Source organism: Oncorhynchus mykiss, chromosome 5, assembly GCF_013265735.2.
Source record: "Oncorhynchus mykiss isolate Arlee chromosome 5, USDA_OmykA_1.1, whole genome shotgun sequence".
Taxonomy (NCBI): domain Eukaryota; kingdom Metazoa; phylum Chordata; class Actinopteri; order Salmoniformes; family Salmonidae; genus Oncorhynchus; species Oncorhynchus mykiss.
The window spans coordinates 39729251-39744925 of record NC_048569.1 but is presented as its reverse complement, the minus strand read 5'-3'; positions in this window follow the sequence as shown (position 1 = coordinate 39744925).

Genomic DNA, 15675 nt, shown 5'->3' with positions numbered 1-15675 from the left:
TCTCTTCCACACCTCCGGAAGGTGGAGGGACTTTGTTGTTTGCTATTGGCTGACCGGCAGTTGGGTATCAAAGGTTGTGAGATACAGTCTGATCCTCATTAGCTGGGCCACTGAATTCATCTGGTACTGAGCTGCTTCCTGTAAAACCAAAGGAGCCCAACCGCCATGCGGCCCCTATTAATTCTCTCCTAATGTATTGAAATGTTATGCAACATGTTGAAGTAATAGATGAGTGCAATCAAGGTGGAGACAGATGATTGATTATTTGATGACACTTGCTGGTAGTTTTTTAACTCATCCTTTTTTTAAGGCGGCGCTACTGGGCCCCTGAGGTATTGGGCAGAGGACAGTAAAGGGTCTGTAGGGCAATGCATGATGAATATTTAAAACGTATCTTACATGCAACTGCCAAGGGCATCTGACTAAATGATATGTTAGCACTGCTCATAGTAGACCCCGCGGAGGTGAACAGTGTAGCCGCCAGCCATGTAGCTAAGAATCTGGAAACGTTATTGTAAAGTCGTTTATGTTGAAAAAGGATGCACGCCAGATTTTCGTCCGCAAATATCTATTGATAGGGATTCAGTTATCATTATATATGTTTCTTGTTACACCATAGTTACATTTAGATCATTTAATAGCATCTCTATTGACTGATAGACATTCTGCATACCTCAGCATGATGCAACATGTGAAATAGGGGAACCAGTCTTGTTCACTGAGGGGGGTTGTATAATTGAATGTCATAAAGTAAATGTGATTCCTAGTGGATCTGCCCTTTGAGGTTCCGTGACTTTTGTACATGGGCTACAGTAGACTACAGTATTTCTGGTGAGGAGGCTAGTGAAGAGTGGGCCGGCATCCAAAGCCCTCTACCTGCCCCGACCTACACCATTCCCAGAAAGAGGCCCTGTTCTCTGGCCAATATTAGACTAATCCCCCTATCTCTCTTCTTGGAGGTCAGCCTTAAAAAGAGCATTAAGCAAATAGCTAATGGAATTAAGGGTATAATAATATAGGGATATAGTGAGACAATTCTATTAACAAGATATAAATCATGTTGAGTGTAAGGTAAGTGTTTTTTAATTGATTGATGGAAACGGCGATCCATAGGTTTTCTGAAGACTAACAGCCATTTACCGTCTCCTGCACAGTAAAAGAGGCAAAAAAGGAGAGATAAGGAAATTACGGAGGGCTGGGATAAATTATTCAGAAAAGATAATCATTTTGTGCTGACATTACTAATGTGAAGAAGCATTTAATCTCCTCCTGTGGGATGGGATGGGGGACTGGGGTGAAGGTTTTTTGTAAAGATTAAAACTGCACCCTGAACATTGCTGCATGATTATCCACCAAGCTAGTACCTCTCTGCTCTAACCAACAGAGGTCAGAGGTTGCAGAGGAAGAGTGCAGGGATGGAGGAAAAGTGGATTCCCCAAAATACACACAAACACACACATATCCCTTCCGTGTGGAAATGAATTGTTAGAATTAGTATCATTGGTACAGGCATTGTCTCAGTGGGCACACCACGTCATTTCAACGTGGATAATTGGTTAATATTTGGTTGAGACGTTGATCAATGAGATCACAACCTATGATCACACACTCAAAAAGAGCAAAGGTTAGTTGAATTTCCAATGTGTTATCACTATGCTTTTAACCATCTAAAAGCAGAACCAAAGTCCAATAGAAAAAGGTTTTGGTATAGTTGTCACCCAAATGTCTATCAATGCGCTTTCAACCATTTAAAAGCAAAACCAATTTCAAATGGAAATTCAATGTTAGATATTTTGTTGATTTATGTAAATGATTAACATTTTATCGTTTATCTTCATCTAATAGCAGAAACAAATTATCTGGATTGCATTAAAAATACATGGTGAACGTGATCAATGCTGTTCGAGATTCTGCACAGATTATTACAGGGATTGTGAAGATCTCCACAGACCTGCGATGACCCATACATGCTATCTTGAACATGCACACTTTATATGATCACATAAGAAGACATTTATATTTACAGTAACATCAACAGGTGGCCATGGATGTCTATTACTTTATTGCAAAAGTAATATTGAATTATGTTTTGTTGACAATGGAACCAAATATCAACATTTAAATGAGATGTATCTACTGCTGGAATAGTTCCATCTGAGCCACTGGCTTAATCCCATTCTTTAACTTTAATTTATGGTTGAGTTGGAGACATGAATCCAACATATAACTTGTTGACAAGTTAATTGAGTATTTATTGACATTTAAAAGGGATATTGAATTTGTGTTTGGTTGTCAACACAACCAGCTCGCACACGCTTTTTCAGTTCTGCCCACCACTTTTCTATAGGATTGAGGTCAGGGCTTTGTAATGGCCCCTCCAATACCTTGACTTTGTTGTCCATAAGCCATTTTGCCACAACTTTGGAAGTATGCTTGGGGTCATTGTCCATTTGGAAGATCCATTTGTGACCAAGCTTTAACTTCCTGACTGATGTCTTGAGATGTTGCTTAAATATATCCACAAAATGTTCCTACCTCATGATGTCATCTTTTTTCTGAAGTGCACCAGTCCCTCCTGCAGCAAAGCACCCCCACAACATGATGCTTCCACCCCCGTACTTCACGGTTGGGATGGTGTTCTTCAGCTTGCAAGCCTCTCCCTTTTTCCTCCAAACATAACGATGGTCATTATGGCCAAACAGTTCTATTTTTGTTTCATCAGACCAGAGGACATTTCTCCAAAAAGTACGATCTTTGTCCCCATGTGCAGTTGCAAACCTTAGTCTGTTTTTTTTTTTTATGGCGGTTTTGGTACAGTGACTTCTTCCTTGCTGAGCGGTCTTTCAGGTTATGTCGATATAGGACTCATTTTACTGTGGATATTGATACTTGTTTCCTCCAACATCTTCACAAGGTCCTTTGCTGTTGTTCTGGAGCAGTGTGATAATAAGTAGGTGGTTGTGTGTGACTTAACCTTGGCTTCTCCCAAGCCCAGTGAGGAGTTGTAGAGATTAGCCAATGGACTTCATTTGGGGAGGAAATATGCTTGTGGCCATGCCTAGTTAGTACTGGAACGGGAGACCGCCTGGGAATACCAGGTGCTGTAAGAGCAACGAAAAAATAAAATAAGATATTGATATTTGGTTGTGTTTACAACCAAAAACAATTCAATATCACTAAATATCATTACATTTGAAATCAACCAAGCTTGAAACCCTAGGCCTCTTGTATTGTCTATGATTAGTTGAATCCCGGGTTGAACTGAAACTACAGCTGTTGATGACTTTGTAAATGATATTCAGGCCTAAATATCATCATTGGCGATATATGACTGATAAGTTCCCATTTCATTTGCTCTGTTAAACCTACCCTTTGGAATGACTTTGATAGCAACAGTGAATCTAGTTAGTTTTGAAGTGGAGCTCTCTCAACAATCATTCTCACGGTAGCACATTGGTAATAGTCAGTAACAAAAATCATAGCTAATTAGGACGGGGCTTGGTTAAAACCCTGGATGGGAGACTGAGAGGTAGCTGTAGATGGATCTGTTTCCCAGTAGGAGCTACTGCCCAGCCTGTAGTTTTTTTTCTGATAGTGGAGATCTGACATTGTTTTGAAGGAAAAAAATCCAACATATTTTATACAAGGTTTGTCTATATTAAAACTTGGTTACCATGATGATATAATCCTGTGGTTGAAATTTGACCCTCAAAAAACAAGAGTTGATTTTGATGATTTTTTGTTCTCAAATCTAATGTATTTTCCATGTAGATTCCACGTCACAATATGTTGAGAAATTACGTTGAAATAACATTGATTCAACCAGTTTGTGCCCAGTGAGGTGTTAGTTGTCTGTATTTTATTGACATTGCTGTAGTGATGGATGCATTGGTACATTACTTACCCAGTACCTCCAATAAATCCACAAGGAGAGAAATGTTAAAGGAGCAATAATGACAACTTGCAAGTCAACAGAAAGCACAGATCTGTCTGAACATCAACACCAGCCATCTTGAATCTTGAGTCGACAGAAAGCACAGGTTTGTCTGAACATCGACACCAGCCATCTTGAATCTTGAGTAAACAGATGTCCAATATGTCCAATCACCAACACCTAGAGACTTTCATTAGAATAACACAAATCACACATACAGACACCTCATAAACCAATATGTGACATCAGCTCAGACCTATTGTTTCAGAGATAATGCACATTATTTACATGTCTCCATCTTCCTATCCTCTCCCTCCCTATATTACACCTTGCTCCTTTCAGAGGAGAAACAGAGTGGTTGCTAAGAGCAACAAGAGAGAGCAGCCCCCTGATAACCATCGGGCGTGACAAATGATGAGTGTTACAAAATAAGATGACAAACGGGACAGTTGTGGTGTAGGTTAACAAGGCTGTGATCAGTAGCAGACAGCAGGGCCCTGTCTCTCTGTGCCTGCCTGCCTGGTGTTATCTCCCCTTCATGTTTATTACAGTCAGCCTCTCGCTCCCTCAGCCCCGACGCTGACATTGATCGACAGCTCCTATTAAGAGCCTTTCCCTTGCAGCTGGCAAGAGCAGATACATGAAATAAAACAGCTATTGCTTTTCATTGGTCTGGCCCATAAAATATGGCCACTAAATAGTTGTTGCCATCAGATGCGGTTTCAGACAAGGTTTTAATTTGAGAAACTGCTCTATAACACTGGTGCAATTGACACCAGCCTTTTGTTTGGGGACGATAATGATTGTGTACATCTCTGGGTATTGATGGTCTGTCTCCTCGGGAGCTTTGTTTGGCTTTTATATATGTATTTTTTCTTGTCAAGAATACGGTCCCTGCCTGAACAGGGGATGTTATCACCCCTCCTACTCCTCCTCCTCCTCCTCCTCCTCCTTTCTTCTCCTCCACTCTCCTTCTCTCCTCCTCTCTCAGTTCTCTGTGCTTGTCCCCTTATCAGGAAGTCTTTGTGTAGCAGCGCTAAGCTCTCGCCTGGCTGCAAGATAAGACATTCCTTACGAGCAGTGGGTATGGTGCCACAACAATAGCCGGGGTTGTCAGGCTCAAATTACAGCTCTCGTCTCTTCCTGTGCCAGGGCGATATCTAACCTCCCCTCCTTTGAATTACAACCGTGAAATGGGCCCTAAACGCTCATCTAATAATGATGTATTACTAACAGGATTGGGCTGTCCGATGACACCCCCCTGCTGTCACACACATACACACCCCGAGTCCCCCCTAAAACTCTATGCAGGCCACTATCACCGTGGTGACTGCTGGGGGGCGAGACAGGAACAGGACAGCTGTTTGCGGATGGGCAGTGGTGTGGGTGGTGTCATGTCCCCCTGCTTTGTGTGCCTCATATTAAAACCTTTATGGATGCAATTAAATGTGTGCTTAATGGTGAGGAGTTGGCAGAATGGATGTGCAATTGAATTAGTAGTTCTGATGGGCCACATTACGAGATCAAGTGAATGCAATTGCCTCTGGTGTTTTCTCTCTCCTCCGGTCAGGTTTGGCTGCATCATGTGACTTAATTAGCCCCTGTCACATACACTTTCCAACTGATCTCATTTTCACAGCAGCTGGAAGTGTGGCTAAAGTAAAGCGGCTGGCCTGGTCTCCACTGTTCTGTGTGGAAAGGGGAGAGCCATTTACATTCTTCTCTGGGTCTTTTTACAGCGCGATGCATCGAAGTTGACTCATCCCAATAATAATAGCTTTGCTAAGAGGTCTCAGAGATATTCCTTGGCTTGTCTCCCTCTCTCTCTCTGCAGGTTAACTGAATTACATTATGGGATGATGCTAAGTTATAGCATTGGAGATGCACTGTAACTGGACAGGGTTATATGGCAGCTGGTTGGATTCCAGAAAGTGTCAGGCTTGCAGGGAAATACTATGGAAAATGGCTCTGAAAATGTGTTCTAAAGAGTGTGTATATTGAGTTTTTCTTGGCTTACTTTGGCCTTGGTTGTGGTGGGTGAAAATCTTTCCAGATGGCATCTATTTCCTCCTTTCCACAGAAGCCCACTGATCATTAGATCTCAATGTGACTCATTGACAGAGTGGGAAATATGTAAGGGGATGAATTTTACAAGTACATTTTGTGAGTAACAGTTTGTAATGTTCTCTCTAAAAGGTCTGAGAGGTCATTCTCAAGAGTACTGAAACGTTACATCAAAGCAATTCTCCCAATGCCAGGCTGTCAACAGTGATAAATGGCCTTTGTATCAATACAAAATCTGAACCTATATGAAACTGCCTCGTATGGACGCAAACGGAGGTTAAATGAATCATACTTACCGCATGCCCCCCCTTTACAGTCTCTCAGTATGACCACCTCCATTTTCCTCTCTCTCTCTCTCTCTCTCTCTCTATCTCTCTCTCTCTCTCCCTCTCTCTCTCTCTCTCTCTCTCTCTCTCTCTCTCTCTCTCTCTCTCACACAACTATTCTCTTCTCCCTCATAGAGCAGCCTGCATGGCCTCCCTCTCTCGCCCTCCTCTCCTCTCCCACAGAAACAATTGATTAGCACTGAGCTCTTAGGCATCGTCATTTGCCAGTGCTAGAAGCTCGGCAGCCAGTGTGAATCTGGTGTCCTTGCAGATTTAGTGATCACTTCCCTCAACTTTGGCCATTAACCTGAGTGCAGCAGGCAGTTTGCCCCCCCTCCCCCCTCCACCCCACCCCATCTGAGCACCATGGGTACATTTATTACCCAGGGACACTCTAATGGATCCCAGTGAAGGTGTGTTAACAATTTTTCTATCGATTAATAGGAGGAGAATCATAGCCAGACTAACTTAGCGCAGAAGATTTAGTGGCTTTTAAGGTAGTAGAGATGAATATAATGCTTTCGAAAGAGCTTCTGGACATTATATATATGACACCTGCTACATTAAGCTACATTAAGGTTTAATACATCTTCATTACTGGCACTTTGCCCAACCCCTTCAAGGTTGAAATAGAGATCCACCTTTCATTATATCACCCATCATCGCTCTATGGAGAGATATCAAATAATAATGGAATTGTTGAAACAGTTCCGCCCGAGTTGTTAATGTTAATCGATGTATTAAATATGAAATATTTCCATAGCAGGATTTTGAACTGCTGCCACGCTGCTCCCATCAGGACGATGCAGGGACCACGCTGCTCCCATCAGGACGATGCAGGGAAACGCAGCACCAGGCTAAACTCCCCTCTCTCTCTTCCTGTAATTAGGGAAAGTAGAGGATGATGATAACCCCCTGACCCTTGACCTGCTGCCTCTGGCTGCTGCCGCCTGGGAGGACCAGGGAGGAAAGTGCTGTGAAGTAGCTATTGAATCAGAGATACTGTAACTCACGTAGAAGCGCATTTCAACAGGTCATTTGACACTTTCCTAATAAGACTCAGCATCTCTGTTACTGTGGTCATTTTGAATGGCCACTGTTTGTACAGTGACCGCAGTTTACGGGTAGGCTAATACATTAATTCCCATGTCCAGTCTACCTTTTGATTAGGTTTTGAAGAGGCAATAAAGAGCACATAAAATGTGGACCATTTTGTCCATGAAGCATGCAAGCTCCTTATTGTACTGGGTTGACATTTGGACTTGCTTTTTTAACCCAAGACCTCTTGTCTTTCATAAGCATTCTAGATTTACAAATATGTGCTCAACCTCAAACAAGCACTCAATCCTATATGGAGAGAGGGCAAGATTCTCTCTGAGGGAATAGCTAAACAGAAAATCCAACCCAAAACAGGAAAAAGTAGCAGACCAGACCATGTTGAATGAGAGAGGGGATTTGGCTGCCGCACACGACGCAGCACAAATAAACGGCGCACAGTGAGCTCACGTCAGACTGGCTGGTGCGGGGGAGTGCAGCGGTGCCCTGTGTGTAGAGAGAAAACAGCCTGACCCACAGGAGGCCCGGGACCGGCCCAGCCGCCCAGATATTCAACCCTAGAACACTATTGCTTTTTCCTTCAAAGCATCCAAAGAGTTACTCGTGTGTGGTTGGCAAATCTTGTGATGAGAGTGTTCCCTTGGATTATATTTCCAGTCCGACTAATATGAGCATTTTTATGTGGTGGTAGATGTTCGATTAACTCACCTGTCTATTGTTGGCCAGTTCCTTTGGCTTTGGAGCAATTTTGTGTGTGTGAGGCTATGATGGGTTGGAGCAGTTTGTGAAGGAGTAGCATTTCATCCATTTATTGTTCAATGTCACATTAGCAATATGCAGCGTTTTGGAATGGTTGCCAATAGATGCTGCTCTGGGCAGATGGGCAGGCCCGTAAGATGGATTCATTGCCACATTCATTGCCACAGAATATGGATTCCTTCCCTGTTGCCACCAAAAGAGAACGGGGAAACAGCACTAACAGTGGTTTATGGCTGGGCTAGGATGGTGCCAAAAGCAACAGTTTATACTTTTTCTTCAGTCAAACATGTGAGTGATGGATATAGATGTTGTCTCACATTTGCATTATCAAACAGAGGAAAGTGATATTCATGATCGTGCCGCCGGTCAAATGCATTCCACAGTTCAGATTATTACATTACTCAGGAACTAGGTGGGTAGGTATTTTGAATTGTTAATTTAGCTTTTGTCTCTCTCTCAAAACCACAATAATCCAAATTCTAATGTGCAATGCCTGACTAGATTTTAAAAGCCAAACATAGCATTTCAAAGCTTTTAGTCGATTTAGTTTTAATGCCCAGAATAGCTTTCGTTTGAGTTTAAATTTGAATGTTTGTATTTCCACATCATTTATGTACGTACATAGTTGATAGAGTCCTGGAGTTTTTATGATAAACAGATGTTGAGGCGGCCACATTCAGGCCTGCAGCACCTGCTTTGATAAACAGAGGCCTGTTGATGCCTGGGTCTCGCCTGTTTTCTTTCCAGAGGCACCTTGCTGCATCGCAGCAGTGGCAGGGCTCTCGGTCCCCCCTACTTGTGGTCCTGTGTGTGGTAGGTCCAGCATGTCCCATTATCTAGAAACCCCTGAGGACACTTTGAAGGTATGGCCAAGTTATCGTTTGTTTTTGGGAGAGAAGTACAGCTATGAAAACCCTATGAAAGAGATGCAATGAGAAGAAAGAGAGAAAGAAAGAGAGAAAGAAAGAGGATTGTCTTTTATGGTGGTATGGTATGTAAGGCAAGTAAATAATCCATCTCTAACCACTTTTCTATTGTTGAATGTACAATTACTGGAGAACAAACTGGACGAGCTCCATTCGATACAGAACCTGAAGAACTGTAATATCCTATGTTTCTCGGAAACTTGGCTTAACAAAGACATGGATAATATTCAAGCTGGTTTTTCTATGCATCGCCAGACCTGAATGGCAGTGTCGGTTAAACAGACAAAGCGGCAATACAGGACTAAGATCGAATCCTACTACTCTGGCTCTGATGCTTGTCGGATGTGGCAGGGCTTGCAAACAATCATGGATTACAAATGGAAACCCAGTCGCGAGCTGCCCAGTGACACAAGCTTACCAGACGAGCTAAATGCCTTCTATGCTCGCTCCGATGCAAGCAACACTGAGCCGTGCGTGAGAGCACCAGCTGTTACGGGCGACTGTGTGATCACGCACTCCGTAGCCAGTGTGAGTAAGACCTTTAAACAGGCCGGACTACCAGGACAGGTGCTGAGAGCATGGGCCGGCCAGCTGGCATGTGTCTTCACTGACATTTTCAACCTCTCCCTGACCTAGTCTGTAATACCTACATGTTTTAAGCAGACCACCATAGTCCCTGTGCCCAGAATGCCAAGTAACCTGTCTAAATGACTATCACCCTGTAGCATTCACATCTGTAGCCATGAAAAACTTTGAAAGGCTGGTCATGGCTCACATCGTTCCAGCCACCATGGGACCACTACAATTCGCATACTGCCCCAACAGATCCACAGATGATGCTTCTCTTGCACACCACACCGCCCTTTCCCACTTGAACAAAATAAACACCAACATGAGAATGCTGTTAATTGATTACAGCTCAGCATTTAACACCATAGTGCCTTCCAAACTCATCACTAAGCTATGGACCCTGGGACTGAACACCTCCCTCTGCAACTAGATCCTGGACTTCCTGATGGGACTCCCCCAGGTGGTGAGGGTAGGCAACAACACATCCGCCATGCAGACCCTCAACACGGGGGCCCCTCAGTGGAACGTGCTTAGTCCCCTCCTGTACTCCCTGTTCACCCACGACTGCATGGCCGTGCACGACTCCAACACCATCATTAAGTATGCAGACGACATGACTGTGGTAGGCCTGATCACCGACGACGATGAGACAGCCTATAGAGAGGAGGTTAGAGACCTGGCAGTGCGGTGCCAGGACAACAATCTCTCCCTCAATGTCAGCAAGACAAAGCAGCTGAATCGTGGACTACAGGGAACGGAGGGCAAGGCCAAGCACACCCCATTCACATTTGACTGGGCTGTAGTGGAGCGGGTCGAGAGCTTCAAGTTCCTCGGTGTCCACATCACTAAGGATCTATCATGGTCCAAACACACCAACACAGTCTGAGAGAGGGCATGGCAACACCTCTTCCTCCACAGGAGGCTGAAAAGATTTAGCATGGGCCCTCAGATTCTCAAAAAGTTCTACAGCTGCACCCTTGACAGCATCTTGACTGGCTGCATCACCGCTTGGTATGGCAACTGCTTGGCATCCAACTGCAATACTCTACAGAGGGTAGTGCTGACTGCCCAGTATATCACGGGGACCTAAGCTCCCTGCCATCCAGGACCTCTATACAAGGCGATGTCAGAGGAATGACCCTAAACATTTTCAAAGACTCCAGCCACCCAAGTCATAGACTGTACTCTCTGCTACCGCACAGCAAGTGGTACCGATGTACCAAGTCTGGAACCAACAGGACCCTGAACCCCCGAGCCATAAGACTGCTAAATAGTTAGTTAAATAGTTAACAAAATAGCTACCCAGTCTATCTGCATTGACTCTTATTGCACTAACTTTTTTTAGTCATCGCATACGCTGCTGCTACTGTTTACTATCTGACACTTTATTCAATTACTTCATACCCCTGCACATCGACTCGGCACCCCTTCTATATAGCCAAGTTATCGTTACTCATTGTTTATCTATTATCTATAATTTCTCTATTTTCTTTCTCTCTGAATTGTTGGGAAGGGCCCATAAGTAAGCATTTCACTGTTAGTCCACACCTGTTGTTTAAGAAGCTCGTGACAAATAAAATTAGATTAGATTTGATATGCTTCCCTAATGCTTAAAATACATATGAATCATGACAGTTTTTTTATTTTACAACTAGAAACTCATCATTCATAGGGAGACCAGGGACAATTTTAACAGGGGGCAATTGTGGCACCTTGAATTTCTCCCAACAGAAACAAACTCGAGTGAAGAAACTCTCTCAGTACATGCCCATTTAGATTATTTCCTTGCTTGAAAAGTTTCAGCCAAATATCTCATTATTATAATTATAATTATCATTATTACAAATGTTTTTTTTTGGGGGGGGGGGGGGGGGTTAGGGGGGGGTGAAAGTTTCCCACTGTTTGTATTTTTCCTATACCGTCCTGAGCATTAATGTCTAAGAATTCAAACTAGCATAATTCTCATCGCTATATAGTATGTTGGCTAAACATTCACATGACTGACACATGTCACTTATTGTCTTTTGCTCGGCACATGAGGTTTTGTCATGGCTGCTGGGTTGGAGGCAATTATAACACAGTGTTAAAAAAAAGAGGACAAATTATTTAAAACATAAAGTGATTTTGATTTTAGGATTGTATGAATTATTACATGAATTATAAAAAAACGAAATATGCTGTGTTACATTTGTTACATTTGACCTCAGCTACTGTTACAATTGCCCCCGACAATTATAAATGGTGTGATTAGGAGACAAATGACCGGCCTAGATCAAGTGGTCTCTGAGCTATAAAGTAAAAGACATTTGATACTTAAGTATATTTAAAACCAAATACTTGTATTATTTTACTCAAGTAGTATTTTACTGGGTGAATTTCACTTTTACTTTAGTCATTTTCTATTAAGGTATCTTTACTCTGACTCAAGTGTGAGAATTGGGTACATTTTCCACCACTGTCCAGCCTATTATCAGACCCCAGCCCAGTAGCAGAACAGCAGCAGCCAGGCACCATAACAAGTGTATCTATTGTAAGCAGACATTTACCCAGATTGCTGCTTCATTCTCTTCCACCCATCTTCACAATTGAGTTGTCGTGTATTTTCCAGCTAATTAGGTCTTTTAAAACGGGGGCTATGTAAAGCCTGCATTGATAAGAGCATGCTGCTAAATTGACCGTAAATACTGCCATTCAATCAGGGACAAGTACCTCCCTGTAACGATAATCAGGATCATTTCAGATACTTAATTTGAACAGGAGAGTGATGGGAAGCTGACGTGGACGTATTATTTTGAGATAACAGCAACCTGTTTCACAGCAGTAAGGTTGGCCTTTTCTTCATACTCACAGGCTGGGTTAAATAGAGAGAGGTCAAGGGTGAGAGTGCAATAAGAAGGTGGGGGAGGGGCAAAGGCTTCCACACATTTGTTTATATTTTGTCTGCCTTTTCACCCAAACACCCCAGGCATTTAGAACATCTTCCACATTATTTACGCAATAAGGCATGAGAACCCATGGATTATTGTAAATAACACGGCCAATGGCTTTTATTAGTCATCACATGAAGCCTAAGAACATCCATCAACCCTTAATTTGGAACCCTAGAACTCTGGCTAACTCTTCGACTTTGTGGTGCCATGTAGTAAAAGTGTTGCTCTCTGCCATGCAATGTGCATGCCTAACCACCACATGACAATAGCCAGCACGCCACTATTTAATCTCCCCCGTCTCTTCTCCATAAAGTCTCACTTTTGTCTCTTCTTTTTCACTCTTCTCTCCTGTCCGTTTCTTTCGATCAGCGGTGGGTGCATAGGGTTTCTGATTACTTGTGGCTTCTCTAGTTTTTTAAAGATTAAGATCCACTCTCCCTAATCAAGTAGAGCTCTTTCTGTAACTAGTGACAACTATCAGACAGGCTCCAGAGGGGTCCCCCTGGGGAGCGTGGGGCTTTGATGCTGCACCCCGCTTTTCCCCCTGCTGCTGTCACAGGGTTTGTCTCTGTCGATTGTGGACCAGTCTATCTGACAGGTGATGTGGGGCTAGGAGGAAGAGGCCGTAATAGGGGATTGGGCCTACCCTGAGTTCCCTGTTCAGCTAGAGCATCCATTCACCTCCATTCTCCCCCTGGCTGTCTATACTGCCTGAAGGCTTAATTCACTGGCCATTAGGCTGCAGATTTGTTATTGCTCACCTTCAGAGGCACTGACAGAAGACATTTCAGCCACAGGGCGGGACGGGACTTCCAGAGGGAATTACAATGAAGGATTTGGTTCCTTCTGAGGAGCTCTGTTCTGTTCTAGAAATACCAAATGTAAGACAGACAGTCTGTTTGATAGAATTACCGTCTTCCCATAGTCATAGGTCTGTAAATTGGCAATGGGGATTCCCAGTCATGGAGCAATGGGACCTGATTTGTCAATCACTTTTCAATTAGCAAATTAGTTGCACCCTGTAGGCAAGGTACCACTACGGCTCGTGGTCAAAATGACTTCGATCAAAGCCATAAGAGCTGAGGTAGGACAGAGGAGAGCTGAGCCAGCAGGATTTATGCACTTCTTGGTGTAGAGCAATTAAATTATCTTCGAATATAATATAATTACCATTATGCAATTGATCAAATGGTTTGATTTTATACCAGAACCACTCAAAGGCCAATAACATAACCTCATTAGAAGAGAGGGAAAGCAGACAATTGAAATACAGCATGATATAGTAGGCTACATAGCACCAGGTAGAGAGAGTCAGCACTTTCAAGTTCATCGGGGTCCTCATCACCGAGGACTTGAAATGGACCAACAACACTACAACTTTTGTCAAGAGGGCGCAACAGCGTCTCTACTACCTAAAGCGGCTGAGGAAATTTGGCATGCCGCACCGGGTCCTCTCCAAATACTACTGCTGCACCATTGAGAGTATCCCGACCGGTTGCATCAAGTCCTGGTACAGCAATGTGGTCTCAGAGCATTTCTTATTATTCTGTACGTAAATCCTAGACTTTACATTTAGTATAGTATGTATGGTATGTATTAATTTGTGGATTGTAATTCATAACATATAATTTTGTATGATATGTTACAAATTCATCTGATATTCATCTGTATTCATCTGATATGTTACGAATTGCAATTCATACAAAATGTTGTGAATTTCAATTCACACAATATGTCACAATATGTCATTTGCTAAATGTACAATCTGTAACAAATTTGCTAAACGTTTAATATATTACGAATTTAAATTTGTTGTGGCTAACGTTAGATAGGTGGATAGGTGGCCAACACTAACGTCAGCTAGCTGGCTAACGTTAGCTCTAGGAGTTAAGGTTAAGGTTAGGGTTAAGTTTAGGACTTTGGTTAAAGGGTTAAGGTTAGGGTTAGGATTTAGGTTAAAGGGTTAAGGTTAGGGTTAGGATTTAGGTTAAAGGGTTAAGGTTAGGGTTAGGGGAAAGGTTTGTAACATGCTAAGTAGTTGCAAAGTAGATCAAAAGTAGTAAGTAGTTGCAAAGTTGCAAATTACCTTAACTTTTTATGGCTGCAGGGGCAGTATTGAGTAGCTTGGATGAAAAGGTGCCCATTGCAAACGGCCAGCTCCTCAGTCTCAGTTGCTAATACATGCATATTATTATTAGGATTGGATAGAAAACACTCTAAAGTTTCAAAAACTGTCAAAATATTGTCTGTGAGTATAACAGAACTGATATTGCAGGCGAAACGTTGAGGAAAATCAAAGTAGGAAGTGGCTTCTATTTTGAAAACTCCATGTTCCATAGCCTCCCTTTGCTCCATTTAAAGGGATATGAACCAGATTCCTTTTCCTATCGCTTCCTCAAGGTGTCAACAGTCTTCAGACATAGTTTCAGGCTTTTATTTTGAAAAATGAGCCAGAACGATAACATCGCGTCAAGTGGTCACATGAGTTGTGCTCGCGCAACAGAGTTGGATAGGTATTGCTTTTCCCTTTCCTACTGTGAAAGACATTTGCGGTTGATATATTATTGATTATATTGTAACGACCCTGGGTTTATAAGAGCGGAAATCGACCCTGCCGTTCGAGCATGCTTTTGCGGCACAGTCGATAGCGCACCGGACCTCGGGCTAGAAGGTCAAGGGTTCGAGACCTGCTCCTTGCCTGTTTCATTACAATATATTTTTAAAACAACCTGAGGATTGATTATAAAAAAACGTTTGACATGTTTCTGTGGACATTATGGAAACTATTTGGAATTTGTCTGCGTTGTCGTGACCGCTCTTTCCTGTGGATTTCTGAACATAACGCGACAAACAAACGGAGGTATTTTGGATCTAAAAATAATCTTTATGGAACAAAAGGAACATTTGTTGTGTAACTGGGAGTCTCGTGAGTGAAAACATCCGAAGATCATCAAAGGTAAAATATTAATTTGATTGCTTTTCTGATTTTCGTGACCGAGCTACCTGATGCTAAGTGTACTTAATGTTTTATCGTGCGATCGATAAACTTACATTGCTTTCGCTGTAAAGCATCATTTCAAAATCTGACACGACAGGTGGATTAACACAAG